Consider the following 5,951-nt stretch of genomic DNA (forward strand, 5'->3'; position numbering starts at 1 on the left):
GAAGATGTTTCATTGAACTCCTCTGCTGTTGTAATTCTCCTCGGAGCTGGTTTTTCAACTTGCCAACATGCACTCCGTTCAGCTAATTCTTTCACCAGATTGTAAGCCTGTACTGCGGTCTTGTTGAATAAATTTCCTTCCGCTGCTGTATCTAGAAAGGCGCGGCTAACAGGAGATATCCCTGAATAGAACATATCAACAAGCTGGTACCGCTGGTAACCATGATGGGGGCACCTTCTTAACAACCTCTGGAACCTCTCCCAGGCTAGATGCAGGTTCTCACTGTCGGACTGCCTAAACGATGTGATTTCGCTTATGAATTGTACAGTCTTTGATGGAGGGAAGTACTTTGCCAGCAAAGCTGATACTGTAGTGTCCCAGTCAGTGAGAGAGCCTGGCTCGACAGATTGTAGCCATTCTGCAGCTTCTTCTTTCAAAGAAAATCTGAACAACTTCTGGTAGACTTGTTTAGATGTGACGTCTTCGCACTTGAAGGTGCTGCAATATTCCACGAATTTGTCAAGGTGTGAGTTAGGATCTTCGTAGTAATCCCCCTTGAACTATCCCAAGTTCTGAATCATCTGGATCATCGCTGGTCTGATTTCGAATGACTCCACTGTTATTACCGGATCGAGGATGCCAGAAGTGCTTATAGGCCGACTTGCTTTCAACAACTCCATGACCATCATATCCTCGGCCATGTGTCCTCTTCTAACGTCCTACAAGAACAATTTCAGCTTAAGAATCAAGATTCAACTATGAGTGATCCTCAGAACCTCGGTTAGTGAAATTCCAAACAATTATACAAACTTCTCTCTAAGAGTTAACTAGTTATAAACAAAAATAGTCCCTGGCAACGGCGCCAAAAACTTGATGCTCGTAAAGTATATAGTAGTAAATAGGACAAGTGTATCCTATCGCAACAAGTAGTATAGTGCTTAAGCACAAGATCGAACCTCAAAGACTATTTGCCACAACCAATTGGTCTAAGGAAAAGAATGCAATTATTCAGAAAGTTGGATATTGAGTGTAGTTTTTAAAAGAGATAAATTCCCAAAACAAAAGATGAAAGCAATTGAAGAAGTAGGATTTGATTCTATTGATTGAACAACCTAGGATGGGGATGCTCTTTATTGGAAACAATGTATGATGTGCTGGGATTTAGATGTATATCCGAAGGACGATTGACGGTGATCACCTAGTTAACTGCATAGACATGGTCAATCACATGCAGCCTATTCACATGCAGTCGGTTGATGGCTTGATTAGGCATACAACCTAGGGCATGAAAATATTAGGTTCTATGTGATCGAGGCCTAAGCCGTAGCCCGGCCACTGAACCGCGCTCCTAGTGGTCTCTAGCGAGGTCAAATCATGCTAATTCGGATTAGGTAGGTCCTTGGTCAGGTTACTACCCATCTGTGATCCTATAATTGTCAGATTCTAGGCATTAGGTTCAAATCTTTTAGGCTAGTTGATCATCATCGATTCTCACTCTAGCCACGATCCTATTCCTGATAAATATAGGACATTAAGCATGCACAATCTAATCAATTGGGAGTAATCCATACACTAAATCACTAATCATACATTATCAACCAATCAATCTCATCCCCATCCCAGGCTGGATGGGGATTAGTTCATAATCGAGCTCACCAAACAATTTAAACACAATTCATCAACTAAAATCTCCATTAATTTGAATAAATGAATAGTAAGAGACAATCCAAGGAGTTAGAAATATAAAACCCGATATTGTCTGATTCTGATTAGAAATTGGAGAGAATCTCCTCTTCCAGTCTCCAAGAAAATCAAAACAGTTATAATCTCCGCTAATCTAATGGTGAAAAACTGATACAAAGAAAGAAAGGAGCAAGGAAAGGTGAAAAGAGAACTTGGAACCCTAACAAAGAAGATGTAATGTTCTATTAATAGTCTAGGCTTTGTTAGGGGTAGTTTTGGCATTTTTCAGGCCAAGATTCGTGCTTTGGAGGTAAGAAGACGCTGGGAAATTACTTCACAGCGTCTCATCTCGTCAAGACAATAGGTGTCTCGGCGAGACGGGAGGGTGTATCGACAAGACACTGGGCGTCTCATCGAGACACCGCGCGATGGTTCCCTTTGGTAACCATCGGTCCGCCTCGTCTCTTCGAGACAGGCGGTGTCTCGATGAGACGAGGGCCTGTCTCAACGAGACAAGCCCTGTCTCGGCGAGACAGGCGCTGAGAGGTGGCACTTCCCTCCAGAAGTTGTCTGTTCTGGTCCTTGGGCTTCCAGAGTTTGCTCTATCGACCCCCGAATTGTCCGGACATGCTCCAAATGGCACGAGGATGGTTCGGAAATGCTCGAATAGTCCTAAAAACACCTGAAAATAGAGAAAATGCCATAAATAATGGAAATTGCTGATTTTAACCAAAAGCTAATAAAATGATAACAAAACTGAAGGGAAATAAAGCGAGAATGAACAAAAAGGGGTCTAAAAACCCTATACAAATGGGAGCTATCAGCGGGATTATTTAAAGCATATCAATCTCAATTCACAATATAGGTTAAAAGTTTGTCCACAATCAACTATGTTATTTGCTACTTGTATCAGATGATTTAAACGATTACGTATTTAAACATCTAATTAGCAAAACGATTGCAAGTAAATAATTAAATCAAGGATTCAATTAAATCATGCAATACGAATAAGAACATAATGGAAATCAATTACTTGAAATGGATGAAAAAGATGAAGTACAGGATGATCTCACAATTCCATTGTTCAAGACCTAAATCCTTTAGCTAGAAGCTGGGATTTAGTTCACCATGGAAGAAGAATAAAACACCAAAAGATGAAGAAGCTTGAAGAAGAACCGATATTGCTAGAAGAAAAGATGTCGATGATGAAAGATGATGATCCTTGATTCTCTGTTTGTCTTTTAAAACATAAAATCCACTCTTCCCACTCTTCCCACCTTTCCACTTTCCACGTTTTTCTCTTAGGAGAGAAAACTAAATAACTCCTCTAAAAATCTAATAATAAAAATCCTATATAGAATTAAACTCCCATTAGGATTCTGTATTTTGAAATCCTAATAGAATTAAATCCTATAATAATGTCTTAACTTATTTAAAATTAATAATGAAAATTACAAACAGTGAAAATCTTAAAATAGAAGTCTTCTAATCATAACTCAGCTCCCAAATTCATACTGGTCTTTACCCATGGGCATGGGTTAGGACAAATCAGCTTTTTAGTGCATAATTTCCTTCTTCAGCATGGCCTAAGCCATGGGCATGAGTTAGGACCTGATAGATTTCTCCAATTTCACTTTAAGCTCCATAAGATTAGCATTTTAATCTCCAATTTGAATTGAATCTCTAAAAACACCTATAAAACACAAAACAAGATAAATAAGCACTAATAAAGTAAAACTAACATTAAACTAAAGAGAATTAAGATATAAACATGTACATAAATATGGACACATCAATGGATGAAATGATTCCATAGATTCTCTTTTCCAGACTTGAGAGATGGGGCGTCTTTAGGATCAATGAAAGATGTTTTGACAATATGCCCCAGTTTGTGAGAGGTTATACTATCTACAAATGATGAGGATAGATAAGTCTGACATGAGAAGCTATGGGGGCAAGGTTTCAGCTTGATGAGGATAGATAGGTCTGACATGAGAAGCTCTAGGGGTGAGGTTTCAGCTTGATGAGGATAGATAGGTCTGACATGAGAAGCTCTGGGGGTGAGGTTTCAGCTTGATGAGGCTCATATTTTTTTTCAGGAAGTGTTGATATGTTCATTTTTTCCCTAATTTTTGCCTGAGCGCCCTTTTCAGGTTTTCAACTCAGCGGGATCTCTCTATTGTTCTCTATCTCTCCTTTTGACTGAACTGCCTATATGGGTTTTCAATTAAGCTTTTTAACATCTCACAGTTTTTTCTATGTCTCTCCTTTTGCATGGATGCCTCTTTTGAGGTTTTCAATCCAACATCATTTTTCTTTGTTTTCACCGATGCAAGAGAATTTGGATAATTTGAAGTGCATGGACCCAAGAGTCATTTCTTTGTTGATTCCCATACTTAGCATCGAAGATGAGTTGGGGATCAGTCTTTTGATCAATGGAGATGCCTTCTGAATGGGCTGACGGGTGATCAGGTCATGCAGATGTACCCTTGATGAAGATTACAGCTTCGGTGCTAAGCAGAGTTTCAAGTGGGTGGATGCCCGTGAAAAACTTGAGGTGAGGCCTCATTTGCGTTTATATTATGGAACACCACCGTTGGGAGTGAACCATTATCACTCACTATGTTGATTGGTCTGTGTATACAGATGAGGAGTGAAGAACTCAATATATTCCTCAGTTTGGACCGGAGTTCACTACTCTGGATGATTATAAATGCAAGATGCTTCTGTCAAAGTCGGCTATTGAGAGACCAAGCTTCAGGGAGCAAAGAGATGGAGGAGTAGTCTCTTCTATCCAAATCATATTTATTTGTTTTTTTTAAAATTTCACTTGTGGTGAGATATCTATTGATTTAAACATTTCATCGTATATACAGCTTCTAACTGTTCAACTCAAACAAAACACTTGTCAAATATACATTGAATTGTTTATTGCTCAGATTCCTAACCACTGTTACTGAAGTGCGCCTTTTTCAAGTTTTCACGTTTTAGCTATTTTATTTCCTCACTTTTGTTCCCAGAATTTTCAAATGAATGCCTTTTACAGGTTTTCACTCATTAGGAAGTCTTGTATTGTTGCATAAGCCGTCCTTTGCGGAATTTCAACCTATCAATATTTTTTTCATTTTTCATTCTTTTGTATTATTTTTTTATGAGAAGGATTTCTTGGCTTCACTGAGGGTGATAGTCTTTCTGAACTTGTGGTCATTCTTTTCTTCATTCAACTGAACTATTAATCTTGGCTATGAACTTGATAGGGGTATTTTACCCCTATCTTTTAGCGTGATTTACAGATTAATTTTAGAAGAAATAAATAAGTTTAATTACAAAAATAGAGTATTTTGAATAAAATAACGAAATAATAATAAATTCCGTATTTGCGGATAAATTCCCTTGTTTTTGATATATTTAGGAAATAAAAACATCAAGCTAACTCGGCCACGAGATTTGTATTTCAGGTACGAGCAAGGAGTGAAAATCCACTCAAATACGCGAGGCGCATCATCCCATACGTGGGGCATGAAACATAAAGTCAGAAATGATTGCCCTATCCACAGACGCCGCGTGGTATCGAGTCAGCATACGCGAGGCGTACGCCAACTTACGCGAGGCGTATAAACATATGTCAGAAATGATTGCCTAATCCTGAAAGTCAGACTGCATTGTCTCCTGAGTCAACGATCCATACGCGAGGCGTACCACCTTACACGCGGGGCGTGTAAGGGAGTTCGTCAATACAAAAAGTTCAGAGACTTATTTACGCAGGGCGTGCCTCAAGCTACACGCGGCGTAAAAGGCTCAATTCAAGCAATAAAATCTCAGAGACTCAAACATGTGAGGCGTATCCCAATCAATGCGGGGCGTGTTTGAGACAACAAGATCCGAATTGGTCCACATGCAGGAGATTTTTGACGGAATGGGCATACACGCAGGGCGTACACCACCATACGCGGGGCGTATCATGGGATTTCTGCACAAAATAATGTTCCTCCATGCTTGCACCTTGTGGAATTACAATCTTGCCCCTAGCTTAATCTATAAATAAGAGTGTCTAAGCACTCATTTGATATACCATATTGTAGAGAGAGCAAAAACTATACTTGTTTTGAGTGTTGTAGTTTAGATTTGTGTTTAGGCTTTGTGTAACTAAACTCTTCCATCTCGAGAGCTTGTCCGTTGCTCCCGACATTTCATCAAAGTCCCGCTCCATCTCCGCACACCAAGCTCGAGAGCTCCACCATTCAAGTCCTTAGAGACGGCTTTTGAGT

The 5,951-nt window shown here is 39.5% G+C and overlaps 1 non-coding gene across 1 annotated transcript; it reads left to right on the forward strand.

Annotated features, from left to right (window-relative positions):
- Positions 1-216: 216 nt before the first annotated feature.
- LOC136216231 (small nucleolar RNA R71) lies at positions 217-323 on the forward strand. Its single transcript, XR_010683224.1, has one exon. It is a non-coding gene; the product is annotated as a small nucleolar RNA R71 (small nucleolar RNA).
- The last annotated feature ends 5,628 nt before the right edge of the window (positions 324-5,951 follow it).

Source organism: Euphorbia lathyris, chromosome 1 (assembly GCF_963576675.1).
Source record: "Euphorbia lathyris chromosome 1, ddEupLath1.1, whole genome shotgun sequence".
In the NCBI taxonomy this organism is placed as follows: domain Eukaryota; kingdom Viridiplantae; phylum Streptophyta; class Magnoliopsida; order Malpighiales; family Euphorbiaceae; genus Euphorbia; species Euphorbia lathyris.